The sequence below is a fragment of the Pagrus major genome, chromosome 22 (genome assembly GCF_040436345.1).
Source record: "Pagrus major chromosome 22, Pma_NU_1.0".
NCBI lineage: Eukaryota > Metazoa > Chordata > Actinopteri > Spariformes > Sparidae > Pagrus > Pagrus major.
The window spans coordinates 4,453,889-4,479,027 of record NC_133236.1 but is presented as its reverse complement, the minus strand read 5'-3'; the positions used below and the strand labels follow the sequence as shown (position 1 = coordinate 4,479,027).

At 46.4% G+C, this 25,139-nt stretch overlaps 2 long non-coding RNA genes and 6 other non-coding genes across 8 annotated transcripts; 7 read left to right on the top strand and 1 right to left on the bottom strand.

Moving 5' to 3' along the window:
• Window positions 1-1,492: 1,492 nt before the first annotated feature.
• On the top strand, window positions 1,493-1,564 carry trnad-guc (transfer RNA aspartic acid (anticodon GUC)). Its single transcript has one exon. It is a non-coding gene; the product is annotated as a tRNA-Asp (tRNA).
• A 1,534-nt stretch (window positions 1,565-3,098) lies between these two features.
• On the top strand, window positions 3,099-3,170 carry trnad-guc (transfer RNA aspartic acid (anticodon GUC)). Its single transcript has one exon. It is a non-coding gene; the product is annotated as a tRNA-Asp (tRNA).
• Window positions 3,171-4,662: 1,492 nt separating this feature from the next.
• Window positions 4,663-4,734, top strand: trnad-guc (transfer RNA aspartic acid (anticodon GUC)). Its single transcript has one exon. It is a non-coding gene; the product is annotated as a tRNA-Asp (tRNA).
• A 1,492-nt stretch (window positions 4,735-6,226) lies between these two features.
• Window positions 6,227-6,298, top strand: trnad-guc (transfer RNA aspartic acid (anticodon GUC)). Its single transcript has one exon. It is a non-coding gene; the product is annotated as a tRNA-Asp (tRNA).
• Window positions 6,299-7,832: 1,534 nt separating this feature from the next.
• trnad-guc (transfer RNA aspartic acid (anticodon GUC)) lies at window positions 7,833-7,904 on the top strand. The gene has a single exon. It is a non-coding gene; the product is annotated as a tRNA-Asp (tRNA).
• A 1,487-nt stretch (window positions 7,905-9,391) lies between these two features.
• Window positions 9,392-9,463, top strand: trnad-guc (transfer RNA aspartic acid (anticodon GUC)). The gene has a single exon. It is a non-coding gene; the product is annotated as a tRNA-Asp (tRNA).
• A 6,231-nt stretch (window positions 9,464-15,694) lies between these two features.
• LOC141017880 (uncharacterized) lies at window positions 15,695-16,433 on the top strand. The gene is made up of 3 exons (XR_012180688.1): window positions 15,695-15,728; window positions 15,815-15,947; window positions 16,349-16,433. It is a non-coding gene; the product is annotated as an uncharacterized lncRNA (long non-coding RNA).
• Window positions 16,434-23,452: 7,019 nt separating this feature from the next.
• On the bottom strand, window positions 23,453-24,208 carry LOC141017877 (uncharacterized). The gene is made up of 3 exons (XR_012180686.1): window positions 24,158-24,208; window positions 23,939-24,071; window positions 23,453-23,537 (listed from the first exon to the last, which is right to left on the bottom strand). It is a non-coding gene; the product is annotated as an uncharacterized lncRNA (long non-coding RNA).
• Window positions 24,209-25,139: the final 931 nt, after the last annotated feature.

Below are 25,139 nucleotides of genomic sequence, written 5' to 3'. Positions count from 1 at the left end.
AGCTTTGTTTTCTACCAGCTACTGATGATTGATTGACCAAAACTGCAAAACGGCATGTCCTTGTGCCCAAATGATTAGCTTCCCTGATGACGAGAAGAACCAGGACTCTACTAACGTGTTCCCAGTGCTACACATTGTGGGGTTGTCTGATGGTTTGGCTGACAACAGTTTGATTTTCACACTCACCAATAATAAGCAAACAAGTGTGTTTCCGCCCGGTTTCGAACCGGGGACCTTTCGCGTGTGAGGCGAACGTGATAACCACTACACTACGGAAACTCGCAGGGGTCCTCTCCCTGCAGGTGCACGTGTTCATGCACCTCCTCAAAAGAGCCTGAAGACTTCAGTACTGTAAGTTCAAAAGCAATGGAAGTAGGAAAATCTATGGAAACATTGACTCTTTGAGTGGGGACGCTAGTGCCTGTATGTTGTCTTCCCTGTCAAGTAGAACGTATTAAGTACGCAGTGGTATACGGTAGCAGCGTTGTTTTCTTTTTGTGCGTGTGTTTTGTCCAATTTCATTTGGTCTGTTTTACTGATAATTTGACTAAACAGTTCAGTGCAAGCGTGAAGAGCGAAAGCTGTTTCCGCCCGGTTTCGAACCGGGGACCTTTCGCGTGTTAGGCGAACGTGATGACCACTACACTACGGAAACGGCGCTAAGCAGGGTGCATGTGCACACGTACAGCGGAAAGCACCTCAATACCGAATCGCAAACGTTGCCAATGCCAGAAAACATTTTTAAATGTTAAGGATAGGTTTCGTGGACATTTCATAACCATCAATGGTTCTAATTGCAAACGTTTCCAAAAAAAGCCAATGGAATCCATGAACTCCCCATATACGGACAGTTTCTCAAATGCCCGACCACAGAGGAGAATACTTTGGATCGTTGTTACACTGCAATGGATGGTGCATATCACGCCATCCCCTGCGCAGTGCAGGGCCACCCTTCCCGCGGCATGGTCCACCTCATCGCTGCATGCGAGCCGAAATTGGAGCTCTCTAGGCTTGTGCTGAGGATACCAAAGAAGTGGAACAGTGAGGCTGTGGAGGATCTTCGTGCCTGCCTAGAAGGGCGGTGAAACGACTGTACTTTGGGAGTCTTCAACAGCAGCGGCGCACTAACGACGCTGCTTTCTTCTGGAGAGGTGTAAACGACTGTACTCTGAGAGTCTTCAACAGCAGCTCCGCACTAACGAGCCTGCTTCCTTCAGACAGATCACCAACTACAAACCTCAAGCCCACCAAGCCGTTGACGACTTGCGCCAGGCCAATGACCAGGATGAGTTCTACTGCTGTTCTGCTGTGCTGTCCTTTCGCTTCCTGGCCAACAGGACCTCAATTGGTAGCCGATCATCAGCTGAACATTAGCAAAAATGCGTCACTGTCCTTCAGCGGAAACGCTTCCCAGTAAGTCTCGGCGTATTCTCGGTAACCGCTGAAACGGCCCATGCAGCCCGCTCACAATGCAAAACCGTGGACGAGTCGGTCCTCGTTAGTATAGTGGACAGTATCTCCGCCTGTCACGCGGAAGACCGGGGTTCGATTCCCCGACGGGGAGAGCTTTGTTTTCTACCAGCTACTGATGATTGATTGACCAAAACTGCAAAACGGCATGTCCTTGTGCCCAAATGATTAGCTTCCCTGATGACGAGAAGAACCAGGACTCTACTAACGTGTTCCCAGTGCTACACATTGTGGGGTTGTCTGATGGTTTGGCTGACAACAGTTTGATTTTCACACTCACCAATAATAAGCAAACAAGTGTGTTTCCGCCCGGTTTCGAACCGGGGACCTTTCGCGTGTGAGGCGAACGTGATAACCACTACACTACGGAAACTCGCAGGGGTCCTGTCCCTGCAGGTGCACGCGTTCATGCACCTCCTCACTGAATCGCAAGGCTTGCGGGACGAAACATTCAGCGGCGATAAAAGAGCCTGAAGACTTCAGTACTGTAAGTTCAAAAGCAATGGAAGTAGGAAAATCTATGGAAACATTGACTCTTTGAGTGGGGACGCTAGTGCCTGTATGTTGTCTTCCCTGTCAAGTAGAACGTATTAAGTACGCAGTGGTATACGGTAGCAGCGTTGTTTTCTTTTTGTGCGTGTGTTTTGTCCAATTTCATTTGGTCTGTTTTACTGATAATTTGACTAAACAGTTCAGTGCAAGCGTGAAGAGCGAAAGCTGTTTCCGCCCGGTTTCGAACCGGGGACCTTTCGCGTGTTAGGCGAACGTGATGACCACTACACTACGGAAACGGCGCTAAGCAGGGTGCATGTGCACACGTACAGCGGAAAGCACCTCAATACCGAATCGCAAACGTTGCCAATGCCAGAAAACATTTTTAAATGTTAAGGATAGGTTTCGTGGACATTTCATAACCATCAATGGTTCTAATTGCAAACGTTTCCAAAAAAAGCCAATGGAATCCATGAACTCCCCATATACGGACAGTTTCTCAAATGCCCGACCACAGAGGAGAATACTTTGGATCGTTGTTACACTGCAATGGATGGTGCATATCACGCCATCCCCTGCGCAGTGCAGGGCCACCCTTCCCGCGGCATGGTCCACCTCATCGCTGCATGCGAGCCGAAATTGGAGCGCTCTAGGCTTGTGCTGAGGATACCAAAGAAGTGGAACAGTGAGGCTGTGGAGGATCTTCGTGCCTGCCTAGAAGGGCGGTGAAACGACTGTACTTTGGGAGTCTTCAACAGCAGCGGCGCACTAACGACGCTGCTTTCTTCTGGAGAGGTGTAAACGACTGTACTCTGAGAGTCTTCAACAGCAGCTCCGCACTAACGAGCCTGCTTCCTTCAGACAGATCACCAACTACAAACCTCAAGCCCACCAAGCCGTTGACGACTTGCGCCAGGCCAATGACCAGGATGAGTTCTACTGCTGTTCTGCTGTGCTGTCCTTTCGCTTCCTGGCCAACAGGACCTCAATTGGTAGCCGATCATCAGCTGAACATTAGCAAAAATGCGTCACTGTCCTTCAGCGGAAACGCTTCCCAGTAAGTCTCGGCGTATTCTCGGTAAACGCTGAAACGGCCCATGCAGCCCGCTCACAATGCAAAACCATGGATGAGTCGGTCCTCGTTAGTATAGTGGACAGTATCTCCGCCTGTCACGCGGAAGACCGGGGTTCGATTCCCCGACGGGGAGAGCTTTGTTTTCTACCAGCTACTGATGATTGATTGACCAAAACTGCAAAACGGCATGTCCTTGTGCCCAAATGATTAGCTTCCCTGATGACGAGAAGAACCAGGACTCTACTAACGTGTTCCCAGTGCTACACATTGTGGGGTTGTCTGATGGTTTGGCTGACAACAGTTTGATTTTCACACTCACCAATAATAAGCAAACAAGTGTGTTTCCGCCCGGTTTCGAACCGGGGACCTTTCGCGTGTGAGGCGAACGTGATAACCACTACACTACGGAAACTCGCAGGGGTCCTCTCCCTGCAGGTGCACGTGTTCATGCACCTCCTCAAAAGAGCCTGAAGACTTCAGTACTGTAAGTTCAAAAGCAATGGAAGTAGGAAAATCTATGGAAACATTGACTCTTTGAGTGGGGACGCTAGTGCCTGTATGTTGTCTTCCCTGTCAAGTAGAACGTATTAAGTACGCAGTGGTATACGGTAGCAGCGTTGTTTTCTTTTTGTGCGTGTGTTTTGTCCAATTTCATTTGGTCTGTTTTACTGATAATTTGACTAAACAGTTCAGTGCAAGCGTGAAGAGCGAAAGCTGTTTCCGCCCGGTTTCGAACCGGGGACCTTTCGCGTGTTAGGCGAACGTGATGACCACTACACTACGGAAACGGCGCTAAGCAGGGTGCATGTGCACACGTACAGCGGAAAGCACCTCAATACCGAATCGCAAACGTTGCCAATGCCAGAAAACATTTTTAAATGTTAAGGATAGGTTTCGTGGACATTTCATAACCATCAATGGTTCTAATTGCAAACGTTTCCAAAAAAAGCCAATGGAATCCATGAACTCCCCATATACGGACAGTTTCTCAAATGCCCGACCACAGAGGAGAATACTTTGGATCGTTGTTACACTGCAATGGATGGTGCATATCACGCCATCCCCTGCGCAGTGCAGGGCCACCCTTCCCGCGGCATGGTCCACCTCATCGCTGCATGCGAGCCGAAATTGGAGCTCTCTAGGCTTGTGCTGAGGATACCAAAGAAGTGGAACAGTGAGGCTGTGGAGGATCTTCGTGCCTGCCTAGAAGGGCGGTGAAACGACTGTACTTTGGGAGTCTTCAACAGCAGCGGCGCACTAACGACGCTGCTTTCTTCTGGAGAGGTGTAAACGACTGTACTCTGAGAGTCTTCAACAGCAGCTCCGCACTAACGAGCCTGCTTCCTTCAGACAGATCACCAACTACAAACCTCAAGCCCACCAAGCCGTTGACGACTTGCGCCAGGCCAATGACCAGGATGAGTTCTACTGCTGTTCTGCTGTGCTGTCCTTTCGCTTCCTGGCCAACAGGACCTCAATTGGTAGCCGATCATCAGCTGAACATTAGCAAAAATGCGTCACTGTCCTTCAGCGGAAACGCTTCCCAGTAAGTCTCGGCGTATTCTCGGTAACCGCTGAAACGGCCCATGCAGCCCGCTCACAATGCAAAAGCGTGGACGAGTCGGTCCTCGTTAGTATAGTGGACAGTATCTCCGCCTGTCACGCGGAAGACCGGGGTTCGATTCCCCGACGGGGAGAGCTTTGTTTTCTACCAGCTACTGATGATTGATTGACCAAAACTGCAAAACGGCATGTCCTTGTGCCCAAATGATTAGCTTCCCTGATGACGAGAAGAACCAGGACTCTACTAACGTGTTCCCAGTGCTACACATTGTGGGGTTGTCTGATGGTTTGGCTGACAACAGTTTGATTTTCACACTCACCAATAATAAGCAAACAAGTGTGTTTCCGCCCGGTTTCGAACCGGGGACCTTTCGCGTGTGAGGCGAACGTGATAACCACTACACTACGGAAACTCGCAGGGGTCCTCTCCCTGCAGGTGCACGTGTTCATGCACCTCCTCAAAAGAGCCTGAAGACTTCAGTACTGTAAGTTCAAAAGCAATGGAAGTAGGAAAATCTATGGAAACATTGACTCTTTGAGTGGGGACGCTAGTGCCTGTATGTTGTCTTCCCTGTCAAGTAGAACGTATTAAGTACGCAGTGGTATACGGTAGCAGCGTTGTTTTCTTTTTGTGCGTGTGTTTTGTCCAATTTCATTTGGTCTGTTTTACTGATAATTTGACTAAACAGTTCAGTGCAAGCGTGAAGAGCGAAAGCTGTTTCCGCCCGGTTTCGAACCGGGGACCTTTCGCGTGTTAGGCGAACGTGATGACCACTACACTACGGAAACGGCGCTAAGCAGGGTGCATGTGCACACGTACAGCGGAAAGCACCTCAATACCGAATCGCAAACGTTGCCAATGCCAGAAAACATTTTTAAATGTTAAGGATAGGTTTCGTGGACATTTCATAACCATCAATGGTTCTAATTGCAAACGTTTCCAAAAAAAGCCAATGGAATCCATGAACTCCCCATATACGGACAGTTTCTCAAATGCCCGACCACAGAGGAGAATACTTTGGATCGTTGTTACACTGCAATGGATGGTGCATATCACGCCATCCCCTGCGCAGTGCAGGGCCACCCTTCCCGCGGCATGGTCCACCTCATCGCTGCATGCGAGCCGAAATTGGAGCTCTCTAGGCTTGTGCTGAGGATACCAAAGAAGTGGAACAGTGAGGCTGTGGAGGATCTTCGTGCCTGCCTAGAAGGGCGGTGAAACGACTGTACTTTGGGAGTCTTCAACAGCAGCGGCGCACTAACGACGCTGCTTTCTTCTGGAGAGGTGTAAACGACTGTACTCTGAGAGTCTTCAACAGCAGCTCCGCACTAACGAGCCTGCTTCCTTCAGACAGATCACCAACTACAAACCTCAAGCCCACCAAGCCGTTGACGACTTGCGCCAGGCCAATGACCAGGATGAGTTCTACTGCTGTTCTGCTGTGCTGTCCTTTCGCTTCCTGGCCAACAGGACCTCAATTGGTAGCCGATCATCAGCTGAACATTAGCAAAAATGCGTCACTGTCCTTCAGCGGAAACGCTTCCCAGTAAGTCTCGGCGTATTCTCGGTAACCGCTGAAACGGCCCATGCAGCCCGCTCACAATGCAAAACCGTGGACGAGTCGGTCCTCGTTAGTATAGTGGACAGTATCTCCGCCTGTCACGCGGAAGACCGGGGTTCGATTCCCCGACGGGGAGAGCTTTGTTTTCTACCAGCTACTGATGATTGATTGACCAAAACTGCAAAACGGCATGTCCTTGTGCCCAAATGATTAGCTTCCCTGATGACGAGAAGAACCAGGACTCTACTAACGTGTTCCCAGTGCTACACATTGTGGGGTTGTCTGATGGTTTGGCTGACAACAGTTTGATTTTCACACTCACCAATAATAAGCAAACAAGTGTGTTTCCGCCCGGTTTCGAACCGGGGACCTTTCGCGTGTGAGGCGAACGTGATAACCACTACACTACGGAAACTCGCAGGGGTCCTGTCCCTGCAGGTGCACGCGTTCATGCACCTCCTCACTGAATCGCAAGGCTTGCGGGACGAAACATTCAGCGGCGATAAAAGAGCCTGAAGACTTCAGTACTGTAAGTTCAAAAGCAATGGAAGTAGGAAAATCTATGGAAACATTGACTCTTTGAGTGGGGACGCTAGTGCCTGTATGTTGTCTTCCCTGTCAAGTAGAACGTATTAAGTACGCAGTGGTATACGGTAGCAGCGTTGTTTTCTTTTTGTGCGTGTGTTTTGTCCAATTTCATTTGGTCTGTTTTACTGATAATTTGACTAAACAGTTCAGTGCAAGCGTGAAGAGCGAAAGCTGTTTCCGCCCGGTTTCGAACCGGGGACCTTTCGCGTGTTAGGCGAACGTGATGACCACTACACTACGGAAACGGCGCTAAGCAGGGTGCATGTGCACACGTACAGCGGAAAGCACCTCAATACCGAATCGCAAACGTTGCCAATGCCAGAAAACATTTTTAAATGTTAAGGATAGGTTTCGTGGACATTTCATAACCATCAATGGTTCTAATTGCAAACGTTTCCAAAAAAAGCCAATGGAATCCATGAACTCCCCATATACGGACAGTTTCTCAAATGCCCGACCACAGAGGAGAATACTTTGGATCGTTGTTACACTGCAATGGATGGTGCATATCACGCCATCCCCTGCGCAGTGCAGGGCCACCCTTCCCGCGGCATGGTCCACCTCATCGCTGCATGCGAGCCGAAATTGGAGCGCTCTAGGCTTGTGCTGAGGATACCAAAGAAGTGGAACAGTGAGGCTGTGGAGGATCTTCGTGCCTGCCTAGAAGGGCGGTGAAACGACTGTACTTTGGGAGTCTTCAACAGCAGCGGCGCACTAACGACGCTGCTTTCTTCTGGAGAGGTGTAAACGACTGTACTCTGAGAGTCTTCAACAGCAGCGCCGCACTAACGAGCCTGCTTCCTTCAGACAGATCACCAACTACAAACCTCAAGCCCACCAAGCCGTTGACGACTTGCGCCAGGCCAATGACCAGGATGAGTTCTACTGCTGTTCTGCTGTGCTGTCCTTTCGCTTCCTGGCCAACAGGACCTCAATTGGTAGCCGATCATCAGCTGAACATTAGCAAAAATGCGTCACTGTCCTTCAGCGGAAACGCTTCCCAGTAAGTCTCGGCGTATTCTCGGTAAACGCTGAAACGGCCCATGCAGCCCGCTCACAATGCAAAACCATGGATGAGTCGGTCCTCGTTAGTATAGTGGACAGTATCTCCGCCTGTCACGCGGAAGACCGGGGTTCGATTCCCCGACGGGGAGAGCTTTGTTTTCTACCAGCTACTGATGATTGATTGACCAAAACTGCAAAACGGCATGTCCTTGTGCCCAAATGATTAGCTTCCCTGATGACGAGAAGAACCAGGACTCTACTAACGTGTTCCCAGTGCTACACATTGTGGGGTTGTCTGATGGTTTGGCTGACAACAGTTTGATTTTCACACTCACCAATAATAAGCAAACAAGTGTGTTTCCGCCCGGTTTCGAACCGGGGACCTTTCGCGTGTGAGGCGAACGTGATAACCACTACACTACGGAAACTCGCAGGGGTCCTCTCCCTGCAGGTGCACGTGTTCATGCACCTCCTCAAAAGAGCCTGAAGACTTCAGTACTGTAAGTTCAAAAGCAATGGAAGTAGGAAAATCTATGGAAACATTGACTCTTTGAGTGGGGACGCTAGTGCCTGTATGTTGTCTTCCCTGTCAAGTAGAACGTATTAAGTACGCAGTGGTATACGGTAGCAGCGTTGTTTTCTTTTTGTTGTTTTGTCCAATTTCATTTGGTCTGTTTTACTGATAATTTGACTAAACAGTTCAGTGCAAGCGTGAAGAGCGAAAGCTGTTTCCGCCCGGTTTCGAACCGGGGACCTTTCGCGTGTTAGGCGAACGTGATGACCACTACACTACGGAAACGGCGCTAAGCAGGGTGCATGTGCACACGTACAGCGGAAAGCACCTCAATACCGAATCGCAAACGTTGCCAATGCCAGAAAACATTTTTAAATGTTAAGGATAGGTTTCGTGGACATTTCATAACCATCAATGGTTCTAATTGCAAACGTTTCCAAAAAAAGCCAATGGAATCCATGAACTCCCCATATACGGACAGTTTCTCAAATGCCCGACCACAGAGGAGAATACTTTGGATCGTTGTTACACTGCAATGGATGGTGCATATCACGCCATCCCCTGCGCAGTGCAGGGCCACCCTTCCCGCGGCATGGTCCACCTCATCGCTGCATGCGAGCCGAAATTGGAGCTCTCTAGGCTTGTGCTGAGGATACCAAAGAAGTGGAACAGTGAGGCTGTGGAGGATCTTCGTGCCTGCCTAGAAGGGCGGTGAAACGACTGTACTTTGGGAGTCTTCAACAGCAGCGGCGCACTAACGACGCTGCTTTCTTCTGGAGAGGTGTAAACGACTGTACTCTGAGAGTCTTCAACAGCAGCTCCGCACTAACGAGCCTGCTTCCTTCAGACAGATCACCAACTACAAACCTCAAGCCCACCAAGCCGTTGACGACTTGCGCCAGGCCAATGACCAGGATGAGTTCTACTGCTGTTCTGCTGTGCTGTCCTTTCGCTTCCTGGCCAACAGGACCTCAATTGGTAGCCGATCATCAGCTGAACATTAGCAAAAATGCGTCACTGTCCTTCAGCGGAAACGCTTCCCAGTAAGTCTCGGCGTATTCTCGGTAACCGCTGAAACGGCCCATGCAGCCCGCTCACAATGCAAAACCGTGGATGAGTCGGTCCTCGTTAGTATAGTGGACAGTATCTCCGCCTGTCACGCGGAAGACCGGGGTTCGATTCCCCGACGGGGAGAGCTTTGTTTTCTACCAGCTACTGATGATTGATTGACCAAAACTGCAAAACGGCATGTCCTTGTGCCCAAATGATTAGCTTCCCTGATGACGAGAAGAACCAGGACTCTACTAACGTGTTCCCAGTGCTACACATTGTGGGGTTGTCTGATGGTTTGGCTGACAACAGTTTGATTTTCACACTCACCAATAATAAGCAAACAAGTGTGTTTCCGCCCGGTTTCGAACCGGGGACCTTTCGCGTGTGAGGCGAACGTGATAACCACTACACTACGGAAACTCGCAGGGGTCCTCTCCCTGCAGGTGCACGTGTTCATGCACCTCCTCAAAAGAGCCTGAAGACTTCAGTACTGTAAGTTCAAAAGCAATGGAAGTAGGAAAATCTATGGAAACATTGACTCTTTGAGTGGGGACGCTAGTGCCTGTATGTTGTCTTCCCTGTCAAGTAGAACGTATTAAGTACGCAGTGGTATACGGTAGCAGCGTTGTTTTCTTTTTGTGCGTGTGTTTTGTCCAATTTCATTTGGTCTGTTTTACTGATAATTTGACTAAACAGTTCAGTGCAAGCGTGAAGAGCGAAAGCTGTTTCCGCCCGGTTTCGAACCGGGGACCTTTCGCGCGAGAGCCGAAAGTACTGAGCCTTAACTTCCTTAACTTTTCCCATTCATTCTCTATGGTAGTTCTTATCACTACGGATGTAATATATTTTTGGCCACAAGTGGGAAATTGGTGGCGCTGTTTCCCCCTTTCGGATGATTACAGTAAGGACACTTGTTTTGACTTTAGAGTGAGAGATATCGGAGATAGCGGCATCTTGACAAGCAAACTGCATACATACATACATACAAACAGTACTAGTGTCAGTTTTTCGTCTACTGCATTTCCCCCGGTCGAATATATCAAAAGTAAGTTTTATTCTGTCTTTTATTAAACTAATCTTGATGTGATGTTGTTGTTTACGCAAGTACAGGTTGTAATTGGTGTGTTGCTAGCTTAAGGTAACGTTAGCTAGGTACATTAAGGTGAACTAGTTAGACATTTAACAGGCAAGTCTGTTGACAACAGCGCATTTCACTAACGCTACTTTGCACATCTTGAAGAGTTGAGAGAGTCGAGTTTTCAATTGTCTTTGTCACACTTAATCAAAATCCTACTTGTTTTCGTGCCGTCATTATCCAACGTTAAGTTCGTTCGTTCGTTCATTCGTTCGTTCATTCATTCATTCATTCATTCATTCATTCATTCATTCATTCATTTGGCTAAAGCCGTGTGTACATACAGAGTGTACGTATTGAATGGGTAAATACTACATCACATACCAATATATTATATGTCTGTTTGAATGCCTTCATATAAAACGTGTTTAATCGTTATGGCATATTTGTTATTAAAAGGTGTAACACTAAGACATTTTGATACATCCGTCTGTATGGCCCACTTAGCATGAGTAACTGTTGCTATAACAGTGAGATTACATTTTGAACTATTACTGTATAATAACCATTGTGTTTGGTTGTGCACAGGAAATATGAAGAGGTCAATTAACTTCTTCCCAGGAAAGATGAGGGTGTCCTTCAGGAAGGGTCCATCGGGCCACCTGCGGCAGGACCCCTCAGATGAGGCCATGAGGATTAAGAAAAATCCTCTGCTTCAAGACAGGTCCCCGCCCCAGAGTGATGATATAGTGAGGACGAACGCCCTTACTGAGGTCTTTCAGAGGGGCGGCGATGTGTCAGACTGTCTGGAGGTGACTGGGGAGTACATCTTGCAGTTCGGGAAGTACAAGGGAAAGAGGTTCAGATGGCTCTTGGAGAACGATGTTGGTTACATCATCTTCCTGTTGAGGAAGGTAGAAGAGGAGGAGAGAGATGGCACCTTCAACCCCCAGGGACACAGCAAGGACAGCCTGCTGTCATTTCTGGATTACGCCAGGAATTTCCAGGAAGTTGTGGACCTGAGGGACTACCTGTTGTCCCGGAAGCCTGCGACACCCGTGGCTTCAGAAGGCGACAATGTTGTCGGCTTTGGAGCAAGGGCCGCGGATACCTGGAAGCAGATCTGGGAGAACAAGGCTGATGGTTATGCGGCTTTCATCCTCAAAGTCAAGTGCATCCCGAATAGCAAGATGTTCAACCTGCAACAGTACATCAGGAAGCAGCAGACTGCTGAGTCCTGTGCACCACCAACTGCAACCTCAACTACATCAGCTGTCTCCGTGCCACCATCCGTCACTATAGGTTAGTGGAAAAATATGCAAATGCTGATTTTATGTGAACATGTAATTTACCTGATGCATAATTAATGTTATTGTTTAATCTCTCAGTGATGGAGGAAGACGAGGAGCTGGAGAGGGGGATGCTGAATATATCACCGTCCAAATTTGACGCTGAACTAAGTAAGTGGATTCTAGTTTAATAAATAGAGAAACCTGTCCAATTAATTGTAATATCTTCTTAAAACTCTCACTGTACATGATTAAATGGTAATAAGTCACATGTGCTTTCAGGACCACCAGCAGCAGTGCCCAGAGCCACAGCGGTGCCCCCACCAACAGGTTTCTTCATCAGTGTGGACGGAGGATTCTGTTTTCACCAGAATTCACCTGCCATTATTTTTTTCTGTCAACTAGTTTGTTGTTTTGGCCGTGTTCTGGCCTGTTCTGATGTGTGTGTTCTTTCGCTCTCCCACTGACCTAAGGAATATAACATGTCGACGATGATGGTGAGTAGTTTGGTTTTTGCATGCTTTCTATTTTACTGTCATTCAAGGATTTGGCTTGTGAAAAAACATGGTGTCTACGAACACCTAGCTATGGTATAGGCTAACAAGCCACATCTCTGAATGTCGGGTTGTATTTTTACTAAGTATTGATGTCATTTCTGTGCTTTACCTGTTTTTAGAATGAAAAAAAATCATTGTGTATTTCCATATCAAAAAACATTCATTCACAATTTCATCAAAATATTCAGTCCTTGCTAGCAGTTAGCTCCAGAGAAAACAGGTAAAGACAGATTGTGAAGCATAAACAAACTTCAGTGTGAGGAAAATGACACAGATTGTCTTTACAGCACACAGACAGAAGCCAACAGCTACTGCTGTCTCTGGACCTGCAGAGCTTCGTGGCAATAGTGTTTCTTCTGTGAAAGGTTGTTATATTTCGACTTCTTAATTTGAACCAATCGTGAATGTAATGTTAATTGTACAATGTTTCTTTACATTTTCTTCTTTTAATCTCCCAGCCACAGCGAAGGCCCCGTTGCCAGTCCCTCCTCAGCTGCTTGCCATTGCCCCACAGCTCGGGGTCGAAGATCAGGAGCCCAATGTGTTAGGACAAGGTATGACACCGTCACATAAGCATTGCTTTTATACTTCCAGTATAACTCACATAAATATCAGTTTAGTTTTGACCGATAAAAATCACATGTTCTATGTATTTTATAGTATTCATGTGTTAAGTAATTTTATTTAAGGTTGCATCTGTTTCTGTTGCAACAATTTTTTAAAGCGCACAGAAAACCAGTCTCCCGCCGTTCTTCAGAGTCTGGGATCACAGCTGCTCCGTCTCCTCCTGAAGGTAAATGTTTGTTTATAAAATGCTCTGATAAGGAACATCTTAAGCAAATGTCACCAAATCTTAACTTTGCTGTTTGTATCTCAACATCCTAGATTCCTCATCTCAGATTATTGCCCCTGTGGAGGCACATGGACACATCATCCTTGATGAAGGTATGAATATCTGTCACATTGTGTAAACCGCAGCAGTCATTGATATAGAGCTGTCTTTTCTTTTCTCTTACTCTGTATGTACTGTAGTGTTTTAATGTGTTTGTGTTTCACAGCTCTTCCACGTCCAGCGCCTCACATCAGGCAGCCTGCAGCCTCTGTCCCAGTGTACGATCAGGATGTTGCACAGTGGAACTGCTCCCGCCAACAAAAATTATGGATGAAGACTGAAATGGAGGCATTGGGTCTGTGGCCAGGGTCACGTCCAGTACGTCACCCCATGAACATGCTGGCCCTGTGGCGTTACCCACCTCAGCCTGAGCTCATTGACTCCATAACAGAGCTGCCATCGGTCAAGTTCTTTCAGCTTCATCCTTTTTTCATTTGGAAGCCAGAGCACACGATCATGGAGAGGATGAAAAACAACTACGTCCTGCCCTGCCTTCATGGTTGTCCCACCCCTCAGGTAGCTTCTTCAGGCGTCGGGAGGCCCAGAGTCATCATCGGTACCGGCGGTCAGTACTATATATTAGCCTCACGTCTCACGTGCAAGGCCTGTAAGAGGTACTGGCATGCTGACAAGCCCCAATGGTTGGAGAAGCTGCCAAAGCGCTTCAGCAACATTGTGCCAGCCTTCCTGACCCACAAAAAGGCCATCTGCAAATCGGTGATGGATGAGCTGAGGCGCAGTGGCAAATCACCGGAGGACATGGCCAAGCAGTTAACTGAGGTGCTTCATCTGAAGTATGAGAGAGCTCACCTGGCCTACCTGCTCAGTGTCCAGAACATCAGGGATGCTGAGGCGGGGGTTTATGGCCAGAGCACCATCACTGGGCTGCTCAGACAGACGGACACTCCTGCTCCATTTGGCGGCTACTCAGATGCTGATGGCTGGTGTGGAGTGTCTGTGTCTTCGCACTATCTGGTCAACTGCCTGGGCCATGAGTACCAGAGGCAGAAGGAGCTCCTCACCCTGCTGCTCCAGGGGACCTTTGGACAGGCACTCAGGTCGGATCATACCCGCAAAGTAGCTAGGAAGGTTGTGCTGTCGTCCGGCACAATGTCTTCCTATGCTATTATGAACGAGAACTGGATGATCCTGAGCTGGGTGATGCTGCAGTCCGAGTGCGACCGTTCACTCCAGCCTATGTATGAGGGCCTGGCTCAGCGCTACACTGCAGCTGGAGTGGAGAAGGCAGGCTACCAGTGGGTGGACAGGTATAAAGAACAAGTGCCACTTCCAAACTGTACTAGATTTGTTGTACATCACTTAGTTTTTATATGGTCTTTGTGTCAGCTTTCTTATTTCATTTGCTCAGATTTTCATTTTGTAATCTGACTCTTTTAGTTAGGAGTCCAAATAAATAACAAACAGTATTAATAGATAGTAAAAATATAGCAAATTATAGTTTTCTGTGAACATCATTATTATTATTATTTATTATTAATTTTGTACAAAGATATTGTCAGAAATGTTACAGCTCTAATGAAATTTCTTTATAATGTTTAGGGACTGCTGTGCTGCCTTCAAGGTCCTGGATCCTGGGCCTCAGGACCACCTTCTGTGGGACTGCTGGAGGACCACAGAGGCCATCGTTACACAGGCCACTTCTGGAAACCTGGAAAATACCTGCGCCTCGAGGAGCAAGTTTAACAAGGACATTACTGTCAAATTAGACTTGTTTCACTGCATGCGACGCTTCACCAGGGAGTGCGTCTCGGAACATCATCCTTTGTTCAGTTCTTTTTGCCAGTTCCTCTCTGCAGCGTTTGTCACTGTGGACCAGAGTGACCTCCAGAAGCTAAAGGACGCTTACACCTTCTGTGGGATCTCTCCTGCTAATCCCACCAAGCAGCACATAAGGGAACACTGCAGGACAAAGGTGCCACAGAGCAGGGAACTGCTGCAGAGAGTAGAAGACGTCCTACATCACTTCTATCTGGCAAAGGACACGAGTGATGTACCCCTCTTTAAAGCGTCCATGATGAAGGTGTGGAGGATCCAGCGTATCCACATCCTGAGAGGCTGCCTGAGTGACCCTGAGGTGGGTGAAGGAATCCTTTACAGGTATGGTGGCACCTTGCAGCTCAACTACACAAAGGGCGAGGGCGCTGCTGTACCTGTCTGGATCCCTGTGAGAGGCACCTCTCAGCAGGAGGGCTTCCACTGTCACCAAGCCCAGTGGGTGACAGGCAACCGGGTGTCCTGCGAGCTTTTCCAGGCCCAGGCCATGACTGGAGTGGTCCGCTGGAACTTCCGCAGACTGGTGGACTTAAAGCAGCCTGATGTGGAGCTGCCGGCTGTGTTTGACCCCTTGTTGATTTTTGAGTTGAACAAATGCTCTCTGAAGGTCACAGGAAAGGCCAAATACCCAGCTCTGCAGACTTCACACAGGGACACAGGGGAGAGATTTGGACTAGAGTACGTGGAGCCAGGCTGCCGTCCTGTTCTTTTCAACTGGGACAAGGACAAGGAGACACAGCCGCAGTCCTCTTCCCAGGATGAAGTGTGCCCTGCTGCTGTCGTGGACACAGACGCTCAGGTAATACAGATTAATCACTTATTGTCGATTACTGACTGACCAACAGACTGAGTGACTAAATCACTACATTTGATGCTATATTTCAGGAGACCAGCAGAACTGTCCAGGTGGATCCCGTGCCGGTCCTGTCTTTCCAGCAGTGCTCTGAAGCCCAGTCCCAGCCAACCTTGATACCAGCGTCTGCCACAGTGAAAGCAGAGCAGTCTTTGATGGACACAGGTCATTCAAATTACCCACCTACTATCCCTCATACACACCTAACAGTTAAACACAGGCACGGACACTTAGGGTGCAATTAGTATCATGATGGTTATGTTAATATATTGTCAATAAACAATAATAAGTGTTAGTCATAGTAATAGTGAATGTAAAATGTAAAACCTATAAGAAAAACACATGAGTAATTCAACAAATTGAACTTTAAATGTTTTATTTAACTTGTCACATATGTCACACAGAATTTTTGTTGCAACTGCAAAAGTAAAACTTAGTTTTAGTGATCCCTGTGTTCGACAGCACTGTGCCAAACATATTACTGCAGTATAATAATATGAGTCTTCTGAAATGTGTCAAAAAAACAACATAATAAGCACATGCTTGTTTTTTTCTTTTTTTTTTAGGCCTTCCAGGGGTAGCACCGCTGCCTGTATCCTCCTCTCCTCGGGCGACCCGCACTGGACCCATCAAGACAGGAGGCCTTATTCAAGTCCTGGACCACAGCAGGTGGACAGCACCAATGAGAGCTGCCATAGATGGACTTTTAATTAAGCATCATGGAGCTAGAGGTCTTTTGAAGCGGGTCGATGCAGATTATGCTGCAATCGTACAGAGGGCTTGCACCGACCCTAACAGCCTCCTTCATTCAACAACCTGCCAGCATATCTCCAGATATGTGAAGCATCTGGCCAAACTAAAAAACACCAGCTCATCCCTCAACACCAGCCCAGAAAAGGTTGTGGAGACACAGCAGCTTTGGCAGAGTTTGACCACAGGCAGCCAAACTGTAAGTGTGCCTGTCACAACCCTGCCTCCTGCAACAGTCAACCCTCCTCCTGTTGCTCCCTCCCAGGAGGTGTCACTGAGCCGTGCAGCATTGGAGAAGATTGTGGCGGACATCCTTGAAAAACAGCAACAACAACAACAACAACAACAACAACAACAACAACCACAACAGCAGCAGCAGCAGAAGATGACCAGGAAGTGTTTAGCCTGCGGTCAGCCGAAGAGTCGTTATCTTGTTGATGGCTCTTCGGTTCATTTTTTTTTCCAAACACCGACAGTCAGATACTTTTACTGCTCAACAAAGGTCTTCAAGACCTATTCACATGAAGGCCTCACAAATCCAAGGATGTCCTTTGAGGATTTTGCTGCCTCTCCCTTTTTTGAGCGGGAGCTGGAGGCTGCCAGGAAGAGGGGTGCAGAGTGGAAAAGGGTGGCAGAGGAGAGGTCTAAGAGGAAGTCTGTGGTAAAGCTGCCAACTGGTCGTCTTTGCAGGTTCTGCCACCAGCCTCTAAAGCAGGGTCGCGACAGCCCTCACACTCATAGCTACTTCCCCGACGTGCCAGGGAAGTACATCTACTGTCCCTCCAGAGTCTTTTCTTTTTACAAGGAGCAGGGCATGGTTGAGGAGATGACTTGGGTAGACTTTCAAAAGTCCCAGTTCTTTGAGGCTGAAAGGGACAGATGGGTTGCAGAAAAGAGGAAGTGAGACAGTGTGGAGGAAGACACTATTTACTGTACATATTCTGTATATCTGTTTGAGCCTGTTCGTTTTGATTGTGTTTGTTTAATTATTAAGAATTCTGTTGTTTTCTTTATTTTATGTTTTACTTGTATTTAATACTCTGTATATGCATACAGAGTCAGTTTAAACTCTTCTGCTGTCAACATATTTGGAGATTTGAGATGCTAAAACAAATACCGTTTGTTAGATACAACTACCTATAACAGAGTCTTTCATAAATCCACAAAATCTGGCTGTAAACGTTTTACATGTTTAATCCATTTAGTCCAGAATTTAGTGAACACTTCTTTCTGAAGGCTAAGGGAGAAAGTAATCCTTTCCATGACATAAATGTTATTCACTATATCAATTCATGCTTGTATTGTGAGCAGTTCAGGAAGTATCAGGAAGAACCAGTGCCAAAAAGGGTTTTATCAGTGAACAGTCCCAAAATATATGCCAGTGATTGACGTCTTGAGAACCACACTGTCTCCAACATTTGGAATTCCCTCCAGAAAAATGTGCTTTCTGAGCTGAACGAATAACAAATAAAGCATTTCCGTCCAAATCCCTGCCAGGTATTAGAGTTAGTACATTTCCGCTTGAGTCTACACATATCAAGCCACATATCAAAAGATTGCCCTCTCTCTCCCATTTTTCTTTAATGTATTCTGTGGTGTTGGATTTCTTTTCCATAAGGCCTTTATAAGGTATAGAGATAACACTCTTGTTAGATTTGCTTTTGTAGACCTCAATAAATATTTTCAGTATTGGGTCATTGAAGCCTGTTTAATTCTTTATATTGTGTTTATGGCGATTGTGCATCTGGAGATATCTATAAAAATCATTTCTTTTCATCAGTTGTTTTTTTAAATAAATATCTTGGGAACATAATTCTGTCTTTCTTTAATTATTGGAGTCTGCAATAGTGATAGAAAATAAGTGATAAAGCTTGCACATTCATGAGCTCAGGTGTAAACATCTCTAAAATAAACAGTTGTTATCCTTCAGAACTAGTATTACTACTTTTTGGAAATGAGTCTTATTTCCATAACTAATTAAATGGTGGCAGTTGTTTCTTAATTGTTTATTTTAACAATGGAATCAATAATAATTACCATAATAGTATTTAGTATTATAGATATAACAACACCAATAATAATTATAATAGTAATAATCATTAGATCATTTCTATTATATTTCTATAAATTTCTGTTGTTGTTAAGTTCAATTCAACCTTGACCAGTAGCAGCATGTAAAAGGACCATTCTTTCAAGTAGCATGATTATCTGACGTTTAATAATCAGGTGGCTTTATAACCATCCTAAAGATTTATTGTTTCACCATGATTTATTCAAATATCAGTGATCAAATATCTCAATAAATGTTAGAATGGATCGGATGTGATGTTTTTTAATTGTGCACACACTCTGTAGCAAAACAAATCCGAACCAAATGTAAGTCCTTTTGTTCGGATGAGGAGGGACGCGAACCCGGTTCTGTGAAGGTGCCCGTCTTCGTTGGCAAAGTCCTCTACGCCTATCCGCGGCTGGCCTTCGCGTGTTAGGCGAACGTGATGACCACTACACTACGGAAACGGCGCTAAGCAGGGTGCATGTGCACACGTACAGCGGAAAGCACCTCAATACCGAATCGCAAACGTTGCCAATGCCAGAAAACATTTTTAAATGTTAAGGATAGGTTTCGTGGACATTTCATAACCATCAATGGTTCTAATTGCAAACGTTTCCAAAAAAAGCCAATGGAATCCATGAACTCCCCATATACGGACAGTTTCTCAAATGCCCGACCACAGAGGAGAATACTTTGGATCGTTGTTACACTGCAATGGATGGTGCATATCACGCCATCCCCTGCGCAGTGCAGGGCCACCCTTCCCGCGGCATTAGCAAAAATGCGTCACTGTCCTTCAGCGGAAACGCTTCCCAGTAAGTCTCGGGACTCTACTAACGTGTTCCCAGTGCTACACATTGTGGGGTTGTCTGATGGTTTGGCTGACAACAGTTTGATTTTCACACTCACCAATAATAAGCAAACAAGTGTGTTTCCGCCCGGTTTCGAACCGGGGACCTTTCGCGTGTGAGGCGAACGTGATAACCACTACACTACGGAAACTCGCAGGGGTCCTGTCCCTGCAGGTGCACGCGTTCATGCACCTCCTCACTGAATCGCAAGGCTTGCGGGACGAAACATTCAGCGGCGATAAAAGAGCCTGAAGACTTCAGTACTGTAAGTTCAAAAGCAATGGAAGTAGGAAAATCTATGGAAACATTGACTCTTTGAGTGGGGACGCTAGTGCCTGTATGTTGTCTTCCCTGTCAAGTAGAACGTATTAAGTACGCAGTGGTATACGGTAGCAGCGTTGTTTTCTTTTTGTGCGTGTGTTTTGTCCAATTTCATTTGGTCTGTTTTACTGATAATTTGACTAAACAGTTCAGTGCAAGCGTGAAGAGCGAAAGCTGTTTCCGCCCGGTTTCGAACCGGGGACCTTTCGCGTGTTAGGCGAACGTGATGACCACTACACTACGGAAACGGCGCTAAGCAGGGTGCATGTGCACACGTACAGCGGAAAGCACCTCAATACCGAATCGCAAACGTTGCCAATGCCAGAAAACATTTTTAAATGTTAAGGATAGGTTTCGTGGACATTTCATAACCATCAATGGTTCTAATTGCAAACGTTTCCAAAAAAAGCCAATGGAATCCATGAACTCCCCATATACGGACAGTTTCTCAAATGCCCGACCACAGAGGAGAATACTTTGGATCGTTGTTACACTGCAATGGATGGTGCATATCACGCCATCCCCTGCGCAGTGCAGGGCCACCCTTCCCGCGGCATGGTCCACCTCATCGCTGCATGCGAGCCGAAATTGGAGCTCTCTAGGCTTGTGCTGAGGATACCAAAGAAGTGGAACAGTGAGGCTGTGGAGGATCTTCGTGCCTGCCTAGAAGGGCGGTGAAACGACTGTACTTTGGGAGTCTTCAACAGCAGCGGCGCACTAACGACGCTGCTTTCTTCTGGAGAGGTGTAAACGACTGTACTCTGAGAGTCTTCAACAGCAGCTCCGCACTAACGAGCCTGCTTCCTTCAGACAGATCACCAACTACAAACCTCAAGCCCACCAAGCCGTTGACGACTTGCGCCAGGCCAATGACCAGGATGAGTTCTACTGCTGTTCTGCTGTGCTGTCCTTTCGCTTCCTGGCCAACAGGACCTCAATTGGTAGCCGATCATCAGCTGAACATTAGCAAAAATGCGTCACTGTCCTTCAGCGGAAACGCTTCCCAGTAAGTCTCGGCGTATTCTCGGTAACCGCTGAAACGGCCCATGCAGCCCGCTCACAATGCAAAACCGTGGATGAGTCGGTCCTCGTTAGTATAGTGGACAGTATCTCCGCCTGTCACGCGGAGGCCAGCCGCGGATAGGCGTAGAGGACTTTGCCAACGAAGACGGGCACCTTCACAGAACCGGGTTCGCGTCCCTCCTCATCCGAACAAAAAGACTTACATTTGGTTCGGATTTGTTTTGCTACAGAGTGTGTGCACAATTAAAAAACATCACATCCGATCCATTCTAACATTTATTGAGATATTTGATCACTGATATTTGAATAAATCATGGTGAAACAATAAATCTTTAGGATGGTTATAAAGCCACCTGATTATTAAACGTCAGATAATCATGCTACTTGAAAGAATGGTCCTTTTACATGCTGCTACTGGTCAAGGTTGAATTGAACTTAACAACAACAGAAATTTATAGAAATATAATAGAAATGATCTAATGATTATTACTATTATAATTATTATTGGTGTTGTTATATCTATAATACTAAATACTATTATGGTAATTATTATTGATTCCATTGTTAAAATAAACAATTAAGAAACAACTGCCACCATTTAATTAGTTATGGAAATAAGACTCATTTCCAAAAAGTAGTAATACTAGTTCTGAACAACTGTTTATTTTAGAGATGTTTACACCTGAGCTCATGAATGTGCAAGCTTTATCACTTATTTTCTATCACTATTGCAGACTCCAATAATTAAAGAAAGACAGAATTATGTTTCCAAGATATTTATTTAAAAAAACAACTGATGAAAAGAAATGATTTTTATAGATATCTCCAGATGCACAATCGCCATAAACACAATATAAAGAATTAAACAGGCTTCAATGACCCAATACTGAAAATATTTATTGAGGTCTACAAAAGCAAATCTAACAAGGGTGTTATCTCTATACCTTATAAAGGCCTTATGGAAAAGAAATCCAACACCACAGAATACATTAAAGAAAAATGGGAGAGAGAGGGCAATCTTTTGATATGTGGCTTGATATGTGTAGACTCAAGCGGAAATGTACTAACTCTAATACCTGGCAGGGATTTGGACGGAAATGCTTTATTTGTTATTCGTTCAGCTCAGAAAGCACATTTTTCTGGAGGGAATTCCAAATGTTGGAGACAGTGTGGTTCTCAAGACGTCAATCACTGGCATATATTTTGGGACTGTTCACTGATAAAACCCTTTTTGGCACTGGTTCTTCCTGATACTTCCTGAACTGCTCACAATACAAGCATGAATTGATATAGTGAATAACATTTATGTCATGGAAAGGATTACTTTCTCCCTTAGCCTTCAGAAAGAAGTGTTCACTAAATTCTGGACTAAATGGATTAAACATGTAAAACGTTTACAGCCAGATTTTGTGGATTTATGAAAGACTCTGTTATAGGTAGTTGTATCTAACAAACGGTATTTGTTTTAGCATCTCAAATCTCCAAATATGTTGACAGCAGAAGAGTTTAAACTGACTCTGTATGCATATACAGAGTATAAAATACAAGTAAAAAATAAAATAAAGAAAACAACAGAATTCTTAATAATTAAACAAACACAATCAAAACGAACAGGCTCAAACAGATATACAGAATATGTACAGTAAATAGTGTCTTCCTCCACACTGTCTCACTTCCTCTTTTCTGCAACCCATCTGTCCCTTTCAGCCTCAAAGAACTGGGACTTTTGAAAGTCTACCCAAGTCATCTCCTCAACCATGCCCTGCTCCTTGTAAAAAGAAAAGACTCTGGAGGGACAGTAGATGTACTTCCCTGGCACGTCGGGGAAGTAGCTATGAGTGTGAGGGCTGTCGCGACCCTGCTTTAGAGGCTGGTGGCAGAACCTGCAAAGACGACCAGTTGGCAGCTTTACCACAGACTTCCTCTTAGACCTCTCCTCTGCCACCCTTTTCCACTCTGCACCCCTCTTCCTGGCAGCCTCCAGCTCCCGCTCAAAAAAGGGAGAGGCAGCAAAATCCTCAAAGGACATCCTTGGATTTGTGAGGCCTTCATGTGAATAGGTCTTGAAGACCTTTGTTGAGCAGTAAAAGTATCTGACTGTCGGTGTTTGGAAAAAAAAATGAACCGAAGAGCCATCAACAAGATAACGACTCTTCGGCTGACCGCAGGCTAAACACTTCCTGGTCATCTTCTGCTGCTGCTGCTGCTGTTGTGGTTGTTGTTGTGGTTGTTGTTGTTGTTGTTGTTGCTGTTTTTCAAGGATGTCCGCCACAATCTTCTCCAATGCTGCACGGCTCAGTGACACCTCCTGGGAGGGAGCAACAGGAGGAGGGTTGACTGTTGCAGGAGGCAGGGTTGTGACAGGCACACTTACAGTTTGGCTGCCTGTGGTCAAACTCTGCCAAAGCTGCTGTGTCTCCACAACCTTTTCTGGGCTGGTGTTGAGGGATGAGCTGGTGTTTTTTAGTTTGGCCAGATGCTTCACATATCTGGAGATATGCTGGCAGGTTGTTGAATGAAGGAGGCTGTTAGGGTCGGTGCAAGCCCTCTGTACGATTGCAGCATAATCTGCATCGACCCGCTTCAAAAGACCTCTAGCTCCATGATGCTTAATTAAAAGTCCATCTATGGCAGCTCTCATTGGTGCTGTCCACCTGCTGTGGTCCAGGACTTGAATAAGGCCTCCTGTCTTGATGGGTCCAGTGCGGGTCGCCCGAGGAGAGGAGGATACAGGCAGCGGTGCTACCCCTGGAAGGCCTAAAAAAAAAAGAAAAAAACAAGCATGTGCTTATTATGTTGTTTTTTTGACACATTTCAGAAGACTCATATTATTATACTGCAGTAATATGTTTGGCACAGTGCTGTCGAACACAGGGATCACTAAAACTAAGTTTTACTTTTGCAGTTGCAACAAAAATTCTGTGTGACATATGTGACAAGTTAAATAAAACATTTAAAGTTCAATTTGTTGAATTACTCATGTGTTTTTCTTATAGGTTTTACATTTTACATTCACTATTACTATGACTAACACTTATTATTGTTTATTGACAATATATTAACATAACCATCATGATACTAATTGCACCCTAAGTGTCCGTGCCTGTGTTTAACTGTTAGGTGTGTATGAGGGATAGTAGGTGGGTAATTTGAATGACCTGTGTCCATCAAAGACTGCTCTGCTTTCACTGTGGCAGACGCTGGTATCAAGGTTGGCTGGGACTGGGCTTCAGAGCACTGCTGGAAAGACAGGACCGGCACGGGATCCACCTGGACAGTTCTGCTGGTCTCCTGAAATATAGCATCAAATGTAGTGATTTAGTCACTCAGTCTGTTGGTCAGTCAGTAATCGACAATAAGTGATTAATCTGTATTACCTGAGCGTCTGTGTCCACGACAGCAGCAGGGCACACTGGGCACACTTCATCCTGGGAAGAGGACTGCGGCTGTGTCTCCTTGTCCTTGTCCCAGTTGAAAAGAACAGGACGGCAGCCTGGCTCCACGTACTCTAGTCCAAATCTCTCCCCTGTGTCCCTGTGTGAAGTCTGCAGAGCTGGGTATTTGGCCTTTCCTGTGACCTTCAGAGAGCATTTGTTCAACTCAAAAATCAACAAGGGGTCAAACACAGCCGGCAGCTCCACATCAGGCTGCTTTAAGTCCACCAGTCTGCGGAAGTTCCAGCGGACCACTCCAGTCATGGCCTGGGCCTGGAAAAGCTCGCAGGACACCCGGTTGCCTGTCACCCACTGGGCTTGGTGACAGTGGAAGCCCTCCTGCTGAGAGGTGCCTCTCACAGGGATCCAGACAGGTACAGCAGCGCCCTCGCCCTTTGTGTAGTTGAGCTGCAAGGTGCCACCATACCTGTAAAGGATTCCTTCACCCACCTCAGGGTCACTCAGGCAGCCTCTCAGGATGTGGATACGCTGGATCCTCCACACCTTCATCATGGACGCTTTAAAGAGGGGTACATCACTCGTGTCCTTTGCCAGATAGAAGTGATGTAGGACGTCTTCTACTCTCTGCAGCAGTTCCCTGCTCTGTGGCACCTTTGTCCTGCAGTGTTCCCTTATGTGCTGCTTGGTGGGATTAGCAGGAGAGATCCCACAGAAGGTGTAAGCGTCCTTTAGCTTCTGGAGGTCACTCTGGTCCACAGTGACAAACGCTGCAGAGAGGAACTGGCAAAAAGAACTGAACAAAGGATGATGTTCCGAGACGCACTCCCTGGTGAAGCGTCGCATGCAGTGAAACAAGTCTAATTTGACAGTAATGTCCTTGTTAAACTTGCTCCTCGAGGCGCAGGTATTTTCCAGGTTTCCAGAAGTGGCCTGTGTAACGATGGCCTCTGTGGTCCTCCAGCAG